We start from the raw sequence: 15,566 nt of genomic DNA on the forward strand, positions 1-15,566 counted from the left end.
CACCATACATCAACTCATTCACAAGTTATCACATTCACAATCTCGGCACTCAAGTTTGTGAATGTGATAACTCAGAATGTGTTGATACACACAGCATCAGTTTGAAAATTAAAGTAACTTTTAAAGTGGCTGCATGACAAAGGATGATGTGTGCCGTTCTTTTCTGGTACAATGACAGGTTTTGAGTGGCAGGAAGGATGAAGACTCCCCAGTTTGTAATTTCCCTTGTTTCCACCCACTCATTGCCAAATCTTTATTTTCTCCTGCTTTCATCCATGTCATTAAAATTTGTCATCTTTAATTTTCTTGGTGTTTAAATGTTGTTTTGTCTCATTTGTTCACCTTTTTCTTATTTTCTGCCTTGTCCAATCCCTGTGTTCTCATGTTATTCTCTTTGTTAATTTGTTTTCGTTTGGGTCTTTTTAAATGTTGCTTTTGTTTTGTTATAATTTTTTTCCACATGCATCTAGTTCTTGTTTCCTCTTCGTATTTCTCATGTTTTGAGATTTTCTTGTTGTATTTTGTTTTTTTTGTTTCATGCTGTTCTTTTGTGCATTTTTTCCTCATTGTGTTTCCCCTCACAGAACCAAAACTGATTTCTAAAGAAATACAATTTAAGTATCAGCTTGAACACGAGCCTTTCATCATTTTAAGAAAACTTAACCTGTTACATTGACCTTGAGGTCGTTTGAGATTACTGAAATTTAAAATCACCTGAGATTGTTAATAGATAAACACGGTATCAGTTACTACATCACCTCATTCACAAACTTGTCTATGCCACCATTATCAGCCTTTTAGGACTGAGGGGTAAAAACTTGTTGGTTATATTAAATTTAGTATGAGCAGCTTTCATATTTAACATTTAATAAGTTGAGTTTGTATTATCATCACAATAATGAGTAGGGCATAAATGTTTTATAAACAATGTGTCCTGTTTCATTTACATTTCACTCTGTTTGCCACTTTATATGGATTAACATGGAATAACCTAATGGAAAAGGTATATTGTTTTATTTCATGTTTATTTATTTCAAAATGAAAGCAAAAAAAACATGCAGAGGTCTTCGTCCAGCGAGGTCCAAGTCAAGGCGAAAAAGTTAAGTCCACTGGTGATGAAAGCGTTGTGAAATCTGGAGGGAACCTCCAGGTTTCCACGCCGGACTGTGACGGACACTTACAAGCGGGTGAGATGGATATCAGAGTGCAGGAGCCCAGGAACAGATCCAAGACCTGAAACACAAGGAGAGTGGAACGAAAGTGTTGTGAAATCTGGAGGGAACCTCCAGCTTTCCACGCCAGCTGTGATGGATGCTTACAAGCGGGTGAGATGGATATCAGAGTGCAGGAGCCCAGGAACAGGTCCAAGACCTGAAACACAAGGAGATTGGAAAGAAAGCGTTGTGAAATTTCGAGGTTCCCTCCAGGTTTCCACGCCAGCTGTGATGGATGCTTACAAGCGGGTGAGATGGATATCAGAGTGCAGGAGCCCAGGAAGAGATCCAAGACCTGAAACACAAGGAGATTGGAAAGAAAGTGTTGTGAAATCTGGAGGGAACCTACAGGTTTCCATGCCTGCTGTGATGGATGCTTACAAGCGGGTGAGATGGATATCAGAGTGCAGGAGCCCCGGAAGAGATCCAAGACCTGAAACACAAGGAGATTGGAAAGAAAGTGTTGTGAAATCTGGAGGGAACCTTCACCTTTCCACGCCAGCTGTGATGGATGCTTACAAGGGGGTGAGATGGATATCAGAGTGCAGGAGCCCAGGAACAGGTCCAAGACCTAAAACACAAGGAGATTGGAAAGAAAGTGTTGTGAAATTTCGAGGTTCCCTCCAGGTTTCCACGCCTGCTGTGATGGATGCTTACAAGCGGGTGAGATGGATATCAGAGTGCAGGAGCCCAGGAACAGATCCAAGACTTGAAACACAAGGAGAGTGGAAAGAAAGTGTTGTGAAATCTGGAGAGAACCTCCAGGTTTCCACGCCTGCAATGATGGATACTTACAAGCGGGTGAGATGGATATCAGAGTGCAGGAGCCCAGGAACAGATCCAAGACCTGAAACACAAGGAGATTGAAAGAAAGCGTTGTGAAATCTGGAGGAACCTCCAGGTTTCCACGCCTCCTGTGATGGATGCCTACAAGCGGGTGAGATGGATATCAGAGTTCAGGAGCCCAGGAACAGATCCAAGACCTGAAACATATGGAGTTTGGATAGAAAGCGTTGTGAAATCTGGAGGGAACCTCCAGGTTTCCACGCCTGCAATGATGGATACTACAAGCGGGTGAGATGGATATCAGAGTGCAGGAGCCCAGGAACAGATCCAAGACCTGAAACACAAGGAGATTGGAAAGAAAGCGTTGTGAAATCTGGAGAGAACCTCCAGGTTTCCACGCCTGCAATGATGGATACTTACAAGCGGGTGAGATGGATATCAGAGTGCAGGAGCCCAGGAACAGATCCAAGACCTGAAACACAAGGAGAGTGGAAAGAAAGTGTTGTGAAATCTGGAGAGAACCTCCAGGTTTCCACGCCTGCAATGATGGATGCTTACAAGCGGGTGAGATGGATATCAGAGTGCAGGAGCCCAGGAACAGATCCAAGACCTGAAACACAAGGAGATTGGAAAGAAAGCGTTGTGAAATCTGGAGGGAACCTCCAGGTTTCCACGCCTGCTGTGATGGATGCTTACAAGCGGGTGAGATGGATATCAGAGTTCAGGAGCCCAGGAACAGATCCAAGACCTGAAACATATGGAGTTTGGAAAGAAAGCGTTGTGAAATCTGGAGGGAACCTCCAGGTTTCCACGCCTGCTGTGATGGATGCTTACAAGCGGGTGAGATGGATATCAGAGTGCAGGAGCCCAGGAACAGATCCAAGACCTGAAACACAAGGAGATTGGAAAGAAAGTGTTGTGAAATCTGGAGGAAACCTCCAGGTTTCCACGCCTGCTGTGATGGATGCTTACAAGCGGGTGAGATGGATATCAGAGTGCAGGAGCCCAGGAACAGATCCAAGACCAGAAACATAAGGAGATTGGAAAAAAAGTTGTCTGGAGGAAATCTGGATACTTAGAAGCGGGTGAGATGGAACCTCCAGGTTTCAGACGCCTGCTGTGATGGATGCTTACGCCTGCTGTGATGGATGCTTACAAGCGGGTGAGATGGATATCAGAGTGCAGGAGCCCAGGAACAGATCCAAGACCTGAAACATAAGGAGATTGGAAAGAAAGCGTTGTGAAATCTGGAGGAACCTCCAGGTTTCCACGCCTGCTGTGATGGATGCTTACAAGCGGGTGAGATGGATATCAGAGTGCAGGAGCCCAGGAACAGATCCAAGACCTGAAACACAAGGAGATTGGAAAGAAAGCGTTGTGAAATCTGGAGGGAACCTCCAGGTTTCCACGCCTGCTGTGATGGATGCTTACAAGCGGGTGAGATGGATATCAGAGTGCAGGAGCCCAGGAACAGATCCAAGACCTGAAACACAAGGAGATTGGAAAGAAAGCGTTGTGAAATCTGGAGGAACCTCCAGGTTTCCACGCCTGCTGTGATGGATGCTTACAAGCGGGTGAGATGGATATCAGAGTGCAGGAGCCCAGGAACAGATCCAAGACCTGAAACACAAGGAGATTGGAAAGAAAGCGTTGTGAAATCTGGAGGGAACCTCCAGGTTTCCACGCCTGCTGTGATGGATGCTTACAAGCGGGTGAGATGGATATCAGAGTGCAGGAGCCCAGGAACAGATCCAAGACCTGAAACACAAGGAGAGTGGAAAGAAAGCGTTGTGAAATCTGGAGGAACCTCCAGGTTTCCACGCCTGCTGTGATGGATGCTTACAAGCGGGTGAGATGGATATCAGAGTGCAGGAGCCCAGGAACAGATCCAAGACCAGAAACATAAGGAGATTGGAAAGAAAGTTGTTGTGAAATCTGGAGGGAACCTCCAGGTTTCCACGCCTGCTGTGATGGATGCTTACAAGCGGGTGAGATGGATATCAGAGTGCAGGAGCCCAGGAACAGATCCAAGACCTGAAACACAAGGAGAGTGGAAAGAAAGCGTTGTGAAATCTGGAGGGAACCTCCAGGTTTCCACGCCTGCTGTGATGGATACTTACAAGCGGGTGAGATGGATATCAGAGTGCAGGAGCCCAGGAACAGATCCAAGACCTGAAACACAAGGAGATTGGAAAGAAAGTGTTGTGAAATCTGGAGGGAACCTCCAGGTTTCCACGCCTGCTGTGATGGATGCTTACAAGCGGGTGAGCTGGATATCAGAGTGCAGGAGCCCAGGAACAGGTCCAAGACCTGAAACACAAGGAGATTGGAAAGAAAGTGTCAGGAGTTTTCATGTATTGCAACTCAGTTCAGAATAAAAACGCTCAGACAGGTTTATCGTGTACACGGGTGAGACTCAGGGAGACTCGCACCCTGCAGTAAAAAGAAACAGTCTTTATTCATAGAGCACATACAGGAAGAGATAAAATAGATCTGTGCTGCGTGCAGGCTTCCTGTGGAGCACAGAGTGTAACTTCCCCTTTTAGGAGTCTACACAGAGTGTGACTTCCCCATTTAAGCTGAATACTGAAAGAGCAAACACATTTAGATAATGAAACGTACCTTTAAGCATAACATAATAAAAATCCCAAAATCCTAAAAAATCTCTTAACATTCCCTCCTGTTGTACATATGTATATGTACATAGCAACCACTAACAGTGTATCAGCCTACGGCCACTTGTAAACATTATTAGCCAAGACATCATAAAATAATGGGTTTCGTGAGTATGTTATATCCAAGTGTCTATCTCATTATCACCTTCTTCATTCTGTGACAGGGTGATGCAAGCATGAATTGAAGCAGTTACCATTTTTGATACCATGTTCTTCAAACATGGTATGACACATGAAGTGAAAAGACACAATAACAGTATTATAACACCAACAAAAACAAGTCCTTTAATCAGCAGGGACTTCCAAGAGCCGCTTAAAAGCCACGTAAGCCAGTCTTCTGTGTTTGTGGCATAGTCTCGTTGTTGTGCATCCCAAAGTTGTCTGAGTGTTTTCAGAGCATCAGTCATGTTCGGTGAGTGCACATTATCTGGAATGTATGTGCAACATGTGTTGTTAAAGAGGACACCTTTCTCCTTTCTCGGCGAGAATCATGTCCAATGCTACCCTGTGTTGCATTACTGCAATGCGCAGAGCGTCAAACTCCTGATCCCGTTCGTCGTTGAATTTACATGAAGCATTCAGAACCTTTTGTCTTTCAGTCCAAAGTTTAAATTCCTCTGGGACATCGGAACCCCATATGGAATCATGCTGCTTGAGGTCTGGGGTGCTTCGTCTTTTCCTTGTTGTTGATGTTGATGTTGACGTGGCGTCCATGGTTATCTTGAAAGTGTGGTCAGATATGAAATGGGAGCGCACTGAGCGCAGATGTTGCTGCTCTTCTTCGGGCCAAGAGCGTGTGTCTGTACTGCTTTGCAGTTGGTGGTGTTTCCATTGGCGTGGATCCGTTCTCTTGGCGGTAGCATAGGCTGTGGCTTAAATTCCATTGTTTTCAAGAAAGACTGGGAATGATTTAGCCTTACTTCTGTGCTTCACTTTCAGGTCAACCCAGAACCATTCGTCACATGTGCCATTTCGTAGTCCTATCTGGAGAGGTTCCTCATGGTTGACCACGATTCCTGGAATTATACCAAGGCTGGCATAGCTTGTGGCACACTTTGCTTGAATTATGTCCATTGCCTTCGGCGTACAAGGTGGCGTACTGCGTCGTTGGGGACATATAGGAGCAAACATAGTAGTCTTTTCTGGGTGTGCTGTCATGTATATATCGATACCATGCGTTGTTCATCCATGGGTGAATGTGGTCTTGTGTCATGTCATGAAGATGTGAGTTGTCATGTGTCCATCTTGTCTGCAGGTGGTGTTGTTCATCTTCTTTCTTTCGGGTGAGTGTTAATAAACTCACCAGGAGTGCAACATTAGCCACTAGGAGGACGAGTGTCTTCACAATGACCAGACACACCTGTGACCTCTGATGAGTAGACTACTGGCAAGAAGAAGAGGGCGGGGTGTACCCGATCAGCCCTCCCTCCACCAATAGATCACCAGGAGTTAGGGGTGTCGGCGTCTAAACGCTTAGGTTGTCACTCACTTTTTTGCAGTGGCTTTGATGGATCCAAGACGGTCTTTCTGCTATTTTGCAGGCAGTAGGTGGACCTTCCCACCTTGGTGAACTCCAATTTTTCCTTTGGAGTACTTTGATCAGGATCCAATCACCTGGTTTCAACCTGCAAGACACTGGAGCGATGTCACTCGGCAGTTGGTTGTTTAGAACAATCTCTTTATTTTCAAGTAATTTAGTCATCCATTCGGCTAGTGTAGTTTCTCTTATTGACTTATGTATGGGCTCACTTGTAATTGGTAGTGGAAATGGTCTACCGTGAATGATTTCAAAAGGTGTGAGTTTCTGAGAACTTTGTGTCAGTCTCATCCACATTTTTACCAGGCCTATACACTCAGGCCATGGTCTCCCTGTTTCTTCCATGCATTTTCTCAGTCTCTGTTTTATTGCCGTTAGTTCTTTCCACTAGTCCGGCACTTTGCACTTCCAACAGTGCACAGTGATGTTTGATGCTAAATCCTAGTGCTTCAGAGACCTTACTGATTACTTCATTAACAAAATGTGTCCCATTGTCTGATCTTATCAGAGTGGGGATGCCATATGTTGGAATGAAATGGTTGCACAAACATTTTGCTACTGAGATGGCGTCTGCTTTTTTTACTGGATAGATTTCTGGCCATTTTGAGATCACGTCTATGATCACTAGAGCGTATTCTGAGCCTTGGCATTCATTTAGCTCAATAAAACCCATGTGGATCGTATGAAAAGGATGAGGTGGTGTGCATTATGTGCATTATGTGCATTATGTTTTTGGCAAATCATGCATGTTCCGACAAATTTCCGAAATTTTATCTACCACTCCTATCCCCCCTCCTGTTGACAATAATGCTGCTGATTTGTGTAGGGATTTTGGTAGTATTGGTTTGCCATTACAAGTCATCAAACCACTTTCTAGCTGTGCTTCACAGTTTAACCATTTCCTTTGTTCTGTAGTTGGTGCGGCTTTTCGTTCATTCATAAGCACATCAAGTGGTATTTGCATTGAGGAGTCAGACATTAATGTGTCTATAGTTTGTTGTGCTGCTGCTTTTGCGGCTTTGATCTGCAAAGTTATTGCCTTCAGTGACCTCTGAGCAGCCTTTCTGGTGTGCAGCACATTTACAAAATGCTAACTGTTTTGGCAATATAAACGCTTCCAACAGTGCCTTCAAAAGATTTCCATGTTGCAGTTGGGTTAGGGGAACAGGCACGTATGACAGCTGTGAGTTCTGCACTCTGTGCAGAGTGTGAGGAAGTTAGTGCTTTTGCTTCTAAAATTGTGTCTACTGTGGTTACCGCATAACCTACACAGTTCGCCCAAGGCTACTTTTGGACGCTGAACCGTCTACAAAATATCAACGAAACCAGCCTGTGGGGTGCTGTGAAGGTCAGCGATGATACAGCATACAGCAATTCTGATGTGTGACAGTGTAAGCAAAATGCCTACATAGGAAAGTTGTCTGGCATGTGTCAAACTTCTGAGTTAGGAAAAACCTTGCATTGCTTACAGTTCATAGCTCACAGCTCTAAAACTAGGCATCAGCAAATCATATGCCCAAATCATTATGTGTTACTGTGATCCACAAGTATGATCAGAAATTTGTTTTCCAAACTTACTAAGCAAACAAACAAAAACAAAACAAATTGCCTATGGCATCAAGGCTTTGCGTTCATATTAATTGAGTGTAAGCTGCTTTCTTCATTGCAAGTGTTTATTGCAATAAGGTTTAATTCATGCATCATATCACCGAGTTCTAAATTCAAACTATCTCTTCTGACCCTTTCCAAAAATAATTTCACATATAACAATTTGAGTATGTGTTGTCTGTTCATTAATATAGTTGTCAATCATTTCTGTCATTATTTTGCCTTCTTTTGTTTATGACATGGCGGACATCTCTAAACAATCATGAGTTCAGCCTTCAATTTCAACCCAATTATACCCTGTATCCTCTTTTCGCACTTCCCCAATTAATCTATGCTTTTGACGCTGTACTCAAGGTTCCAGGTTGAGAGAAATCCACCTGTACTGACACACTGAAGCATACAATTAATATCATTATCTGTAGGAACCATTTTGGGTTAATACCTTATGTGGCCGCTAGAGGTCACCTTTTTCTGTTTTGTTGATGTAAAGGTATTTAAGGTAGATGCACGTAATCGGCGTCAGGTGTGTCGTTAATTGTACGAAGGCAAACAGTTTGTGACCGCTGCGCTGTTATGTCAAGATGATATTGGAATAAAGAACAAAAAGGACAAGATAAGTACTGCTGGAGTTATTGGACTGTTTACTTAATTCATACATACCAGTGACATCGCGTCACCCCCCGTTAACGACCACCTCAGTGGCTTCAAGCATAGGCTTAGCCTCTACAATTAGAGTCACAAACTCGCTTTTCTATGGGGAAAAGTTTACGCCAACTGCGCCGCGGTGTTTTGGGGGCTCGGCGCAAACAGGACAATTAACGTCTGAGTGATCGATCGCCGTGGAGAGCTGAATGCCGTTTGGAAACGTTAGCATGGAGGGTTCACGAGCAGCGGATAGCTGGAGTATCGGTCTGTCAGCTGACGACGTGGGATTTCTGGCAATTGTTCAGTGGATGTTGGAGAGGACTCAGAATTCTTCATCGGAATCAGCACGGCGCCTAACGCAAGGTATGAGTAGCGCTACTAATAAATGGCCATTTATAAAAAGTGTGCACACTTATTTAAGAAGACGTAATTCCAATGCATTGGTGGTCAAACATAATAAATCTGATTTATAAACAAACTTTTGCATGTGCGCATAAACCCTCAATACTTGAGTATTGAGTTTTGGGACATTTGAACTATGGACACAAATAAAGCTGCTGACAGGCTCCCTGAGCCTGCTGCAGAGTCAGCTGTGCAAAGTAGCAACGCCAGCAAGGCTGGGGCGCATCCAGAAAAGGAAAAACGAGTGGTGAAATTGACTGCTAAGGCACTTGCAGAAAAACTGGACAGACTACAACGTGATAGAAAAGCTAAAGTAAATAAAGCTAATAATTTAAAAGAGAGTATAAGGGTCTCAATGGAAAAAAATGAAACTTCTATGGTTCAAGCATCATTCAATGATTTTGTCGGTTTGTGTAATGCAGCAAAAACAGTTCATGGTTCATTGATGTGTTTGTTACCAGATGATGAAAAAGAAAAGCATGAAACATGGTTTAAAGCGAAAACAATGCATTATGATGAGTTCACTCATGAAGTGAAAGAATGGTTATCAGGTTGCGAACATTTACATTTAAAGGGTGATCATGGTGTTGATGATGGTGTTAAGCCAGAGGACAGTGTTTCAAATGTTGTTGGTAAATCTTCAGTCACTAAAAGCTCATCTAGTGATAAAGTGAGCACCACTTCTTCTGCCAGAATAAAAGCAAAAGCAGAAAAGGCAGCATTACTCGCTCGTATGGCAGTGCTAAAAGAGAAGCATGCTTTGGAGGAGCAAGAACTAAAGCTAAGGAGGAAACGTGAACAGCTTGAGCTCGAAGCTTTGCTTTCTGCCTCTTCTGCAAAGTTAGCTGTTCTCCAAGCTGCTGAAGTTCAAAGTATATCTAACATATCATCCAATGCTATGAATTCATATTATGAAAGGGAAATCAGGAAAACGGCTGCTTCAGCCGCAGTCAAGCTCAGTACACCAGTCAATGAAGATAAACCTGCAATGCAAATGGTACAGACTGAAAGCAACACATCTGCAAGGATCCTGCCAGAAACAGAAATGAGTGAGCCACAAGCTCAAACGGTCATCACAACACAATTTCACAATGTGGATCCTCCACCGCCCCGGCCGATTCCTACAGCGGGAGAAAGACAGTCGGAGGACATTTGTACCATTTTACAAAGACAAAATGAAATAACTGCAACCCTTGTTCAGCATCAGCGTTCATCATCATTACCATCCAGGAAAATACCTGTATTCGATGGGGATCCTCTTCAATACATGTCTTTCATTAATGCGTTTGAACAAGGAGTGGAAGAAAAGGCCAATATGAAGGACTGCTTGTATTATTTGGAGCAGTTTACAACAGGACAGCCGAGAGAGCTGGTACGCAGTTGTCAACATATGGCTGCAGGACAAGGCTATACACAAGCAAAGCAACTGCTCAAAGAACACTTCGGAAATGAATATAAAATTGCAACTGCTTACATTGAAAAGGGATTATCTTGGCCTGCAATTAAAAATGAAGACGTGAAATCATTGCAAGCATATTCTCTTTTCTTACGTGGGAGTTGTAATGTCATGAAAACATTGCAGTATATGCACGAACTGGACATGCCAGTGAACATGAAAATCATTTTGTGCAAGTTGCCATATAAAATGAGAGCGAAATGGAGAGCCTTTGCATATGATATATTGGAAACTTCTAAGCACAGAGCTCGGTTTCAAGATTTGGTTGCATTTATTGAAAAGCAGGTGAAAATTCTTTCGGATCCTTTATTTGGGGACATTCAGAATGTAACGTCAACAATCCCTGTCTCAAAGGCTGACAACAGACTGAAGTCACAACCAATCAAACAAACTCAAGGGAACAGCTTTGCTGCTACAGTCACACCCATGAACCCGAATAAAACCTACAGCACGGAAAGGCTGATTACCACAACAAACCATGACTTTACAGTAAAGCCATCTTGTGTCTGCTGTACTCAACGACACACATTGGAGGAGTGTCAACAGTTTCAGCGGAAGAAGCACAGAGACAAAATGCTTTTTCTAAAGGAGAAAGGGCTGTGTTTTGGTTGCTTAGGTGCTGGGCACGTAAGCAAGGACTGTGCTAAGCGTTTGACATGTAGGACGTGTGTTAAAGGTCATCCCACTGTCCTCCATATTGATAACAATAATGGTTTAAGTCCAGAATCTTGTGGAGAGCCCTCCTCTTTAAAGAATGTAACTCCTGTGAAAACTTGTGGTCATACAGGGGCCGGAAGAGACAGTGGTTTGCTTTCCATTCTGCCAGTTCAAATAAAGTCTGTTAAAGGTAGTCATGTCATACAGACATATGCTTTTTTAGATCCTGGCAGTTCAGCTAGCTTCTGTTCAGAGCACCTCATGCAAAAGCTAAATCTTGTGGGCAAAAGAACGCACTTCCTGTTACAAACGATGGGTCAAGAAAAGGTCGTCTCTGCCCACTCACTTACTGGTCTTGAAGTTTCTGGTTTAGGCAGCAATGCCTTCTATGAACTTCCAGAAATCCTAACACAGGAAAGGATGCCTGTCACCACAGATAACCTTGTAAAGGAAGAAGATCTGGTCAGGTGGCCATATCTGTCAAAGGTTCAAATTCCCCACATAATGGCTAACGTGGACCTGTTGATTGGATGCAACGCTCCCAAGTTATTGGAACCATGGGAGGTCATTCATAGCCAGGGGAATGGCCCATATGCTGTAAGAACGGCATTGGGTTGGGTCATAAATGGGCCCATGGAGGATGAGAAAAACAACTTGGACAGCGAGCACCCACCAACAGTTGTAAATAGGATATCTGTTTGTAAGCTGGAGGAAATGTTGAAAAGTCAATATAACTATGACTTTAATGAAAAGGTTACAGAGGGAAAGGGTTTGTCAAGGGAAGACCTTAAGTTCATGAAGATCATGGAAAAATCTGCAACAATGGAAGATGGACACTACTGTTTGAAGTTACCTTTTAAAAACGATAACATAAAGATGCCAAACAATTTCTCCATAGTTAAACAAAGATTGCAAAGTCTAAAACGAAAACTCCTCAACAATGAACGGTTGCATAAAGAATATAAAAGCTTTATGGACGAGATGATAAGTAATGGATATGCAGAGCAAATACCTTCACAGCAGCTGTCTTGCGAAAATGGTCAGAAGTGGTACATTCCTCATCACGCAGTCTACCATCCCAGAAAACGATCTATAAGAATTGTATTTGACTGTGGGGCATCATTCCAGGGGACATCATTAAACAAGCAGCTCTTACAGGGTCCTAATCTCACAAGTACATTGCTTAGGGTTTTGCTTAGATTTCGACAGGATCGAGTCGCATTTATGGGTGACATAAAGGCAATGTTTTATCAAGTTAAAGTTGCCAAAGAGGACAGAGACTTTCTGCGTTTTTTGTGGTGGCCAGATGGAGATCTGAGCAAGGACATAATTGAGTTTCGCATGACTGTTCATCTGTTCGGTGCAGTATCTTCCCCGAGCTGTGCCAGTTTCACTTTGAGAAAAACGGCTGAGGACAACCAAACTGAATTCCTAGACAAGGTATGTGAAACAATAAAAGAGAACTTCTATGTGGACGACTGTTTAAAGAGTGTGGCCTCCACCTCAGATGCTGTTGATTTGGTCAAAGATCTTTCATCACTTTGTCAGAGGGGAGGATTTACACCGACCAAGTGGGTTAGTAACAATCGCACCCTGTTGCAAAGTATCTCAGAGGAGCAAAGGGCTAAAGACTTGAAAGAATTAAATCTTGACAGAGACAAACTTCCGGTGGAAAGAGCTCTGGATATGTATCTGAAGAGAAGATGGGAACAGGCTCAGTACAGCTCAGATCTTTTTTGGAAACGATGGATACTCGAATACCTGCCTTTGTTACAGGAGAGACAAAAATGGAACCAAAAGAAGAAGAATCTAAAACCTGGAGATATAGTCATTATAATGGATTCCTCTGCACCGCGTGGTTCCTGGCTACTTGGAAGAGTTCAGAAAACCATTCATGACAAAAATGGACTTGTAAGATCTGTGCGTTTAAAAACAAAGACTAATATTCTAGAAAGACCTGTAACTAAACTTTGCTTGTTACATGAGACTGTAATCTAAAAGTGTTTAAGTGCTCTATTACTTATGTTTATTCATGTGAATGTATACGTCTAAAGTAGACTGTATTAGTGGCTCCTTATTTTCTTTGTGATTAGAATTGCCATGTCTGATAGCCATTGGAATTAGGGGCCGGGGTGTAGGAGCCATTTTGGGTTAATACCTTATGTGGCCGCTAGAGGTCACCTTTTTCTGTTTTGTTGATGTAAAGGTATTTAAGGTAGACGCACGTAATCGGCGTCAGGTGTGTCGTTAATTGTACGAAGGCAAACAGTTTGTGACCGCTGCGCTGTTATGTCAAGATGATATTGGAATAAAGAACAAAAAGGACAAGATAAGTACTGCTGGAGTTATTGGACTGTTTACTTAATTCATACATACCAGTGACATCGCGTCACCCCCCGGTTAACGACCACCTCAGTGGCTTCAAGCGTAGGCTTAGCCTCTACATTATCATTACTTTTCCTAAAACACTCATTCGCTTCCTCTTCTTAGAGTTTAACTCGTCTGTTTCTCTCTGTGAGCTGTCTTGACACACCACAGGCACACATATTTCCTGTTTCTGCAGACTAATCGAACTCTTTTGTTTATCTTTGTATTTATAGTCTATAAACCCTCTTTAATTCTACTAAATCTTGATCTAAAACCAACACCTTTATGTCACGCTCACACTTCTAAATAGAGCCCTTTCAGACATCAGGAATCATCACACACACTTCCTTTCCTCTCAAACTTCCACTTGTTCCCTCACTCTACTATGAACCTTTGTAGTGTTATTATTACTTATTTTTTTATTTTTGTGCAGATCACACCCAATCACTCAAAACCTACTACTCACAGCATTCACTCAGTCAAAATCACTCAAAATATGCTTCCATACGAGTATTTCAGACATGCTTTTCAAGATATATAGAGGTCACTCACTGTACATCCACAGTAATGAATTCAAACTCTATTTATACAATTGTAGTGAGCAAAACCAGCATCTCCATGCCCGTCACCGCTCCTCATTAGCTTGGTAGTGTCCACATATTTATTTAATTCAGCTTCTCAATCTTGTAGCTTTAGCTGTTGTATACAGGGTGTGGCTCATTAGTTGTTAGTATAGGTTTGCTCTTCACCTTAACAAAGTCTCATCTAAGATGACAGGTTTACAAGCCGGTCAAGTGTCTCTATGCACCTGATTAGTGTAGTTATTTTCCTTATTTTCTTCATCTCATATATCATTGTACTGAGTTTGAGCAAACCTTAAGCTTGATTTAGACTACTTTTAACAATCATTCACCTCATATCATACCTGACTGAGGTGCCTCTTCTTATTAATAGTATGTCATTATTAATGTTATCATTGTATTGTTTTTCCTTTTTTATAACAGCAAGAGTATATTACAATACACTACTTTACTACTAATATACAATAGTATATTAGTTTATATTTTATTATGTATCCATCACGGGTCTGTGTGAATCTGCAGCTTCACACCTTCCCAAGCTGGAGACATTTTCCTTGGCTGAACAATGACACAGCCGTAATATACCTTATGCATTTCTCTTTTTATTTGATATATTTTCGTGTGAATCATCCGGTTTCATGCATGGTTGTCTTCCCCATTTTGTTTCATTTGTACCAATTTACAGGTTGTTATCCTTCCTATTATCTCCTATTATCATGCTTATCACTAGATAAGCTCTGCTTTAATTTAAGTTAACCTTAATTTAACCTTGTGTTTATTCCACTTCATTCCACTTTCCATGCTTTAAAATATTACAACTCTTGTGTACGCTTTGTTTTCTTTTTAGCTTCCTTTTCAGTATTTATTTCTGCTTGGAGGGTTTCTTATAATTTAGTCAATGCATTTTCCCTCCCACGTGGGACATTTAGGTTTTCTTTGGATTTCTCCATCTATATGCACTAATTTGTCCGGCACCTGGACATTTCTTTTCTAACCACTGCTCGTCAGCAGTGAGTTACCCATTTTAATCCTCTTAATTTTAATACTTTACAACTACACAACTGCGGCACCTTCTCTGCACGAGAATCGAGAGAGGTAGTTGACACGACCTTCTACTTTCAAGCTATTCTTGAAAGTGGTGTCAGCTTTACGTGATGAAACACGACCTTTTTCTCTCTTTTCACCAGTACTTGGGTGGCCAACAGTAAACAAAATAGTGGAATAGTTCAGCCTCCTTATTGTGCTGTAAAATCAACTTATTCCACCAACAAAAATAAAACAACAACAATACCTTTTCAACGCATTACTACGTCTTACGGACCAGGTTTATCTAAAAAGCTTCCAGCCCCTTTCCGGGCGGCGTTTACTTCTAGAAACCCTTCTAAAATAGCTTCCAGGCCCTTTTTCAGGCGGCGTTTACTTTTAGAAATCCCCTAAAATAGCTTCCAGCCCCTTTTTCAGGCGGCGTTTACTTTTAGGAATGCTACCAACCCCTCTGGGCGAGCCCTAGGCGTTTTACGCGAGGTGTCTGAGTGTTAATATTCACCTGGTTGCTGATTCACTGCCGGTCTCTCAGGTTTACCTCATCAACCCCCCCGCCGTGGACCACTTTTAAAAACGCTGGCCAGAACCCGAATT

The sequence above is a fragment of the Oreochromis aureus genome, unplaced genomic scaffold (assembly GCF_013358895.1).
Source record: "Oreochromis aureus strain Israel breed Guangdong unplaced genomic scaffold, ZZ_aureus HiC_scaffold_379, whole genome shotgun sequence".
Lineage (NCBI taxonomy): Eukaryota > Metazoa > Chordata > Actinopteri > Cichliformes > Cichlidae > Oreochromis > Oreochromis aureus.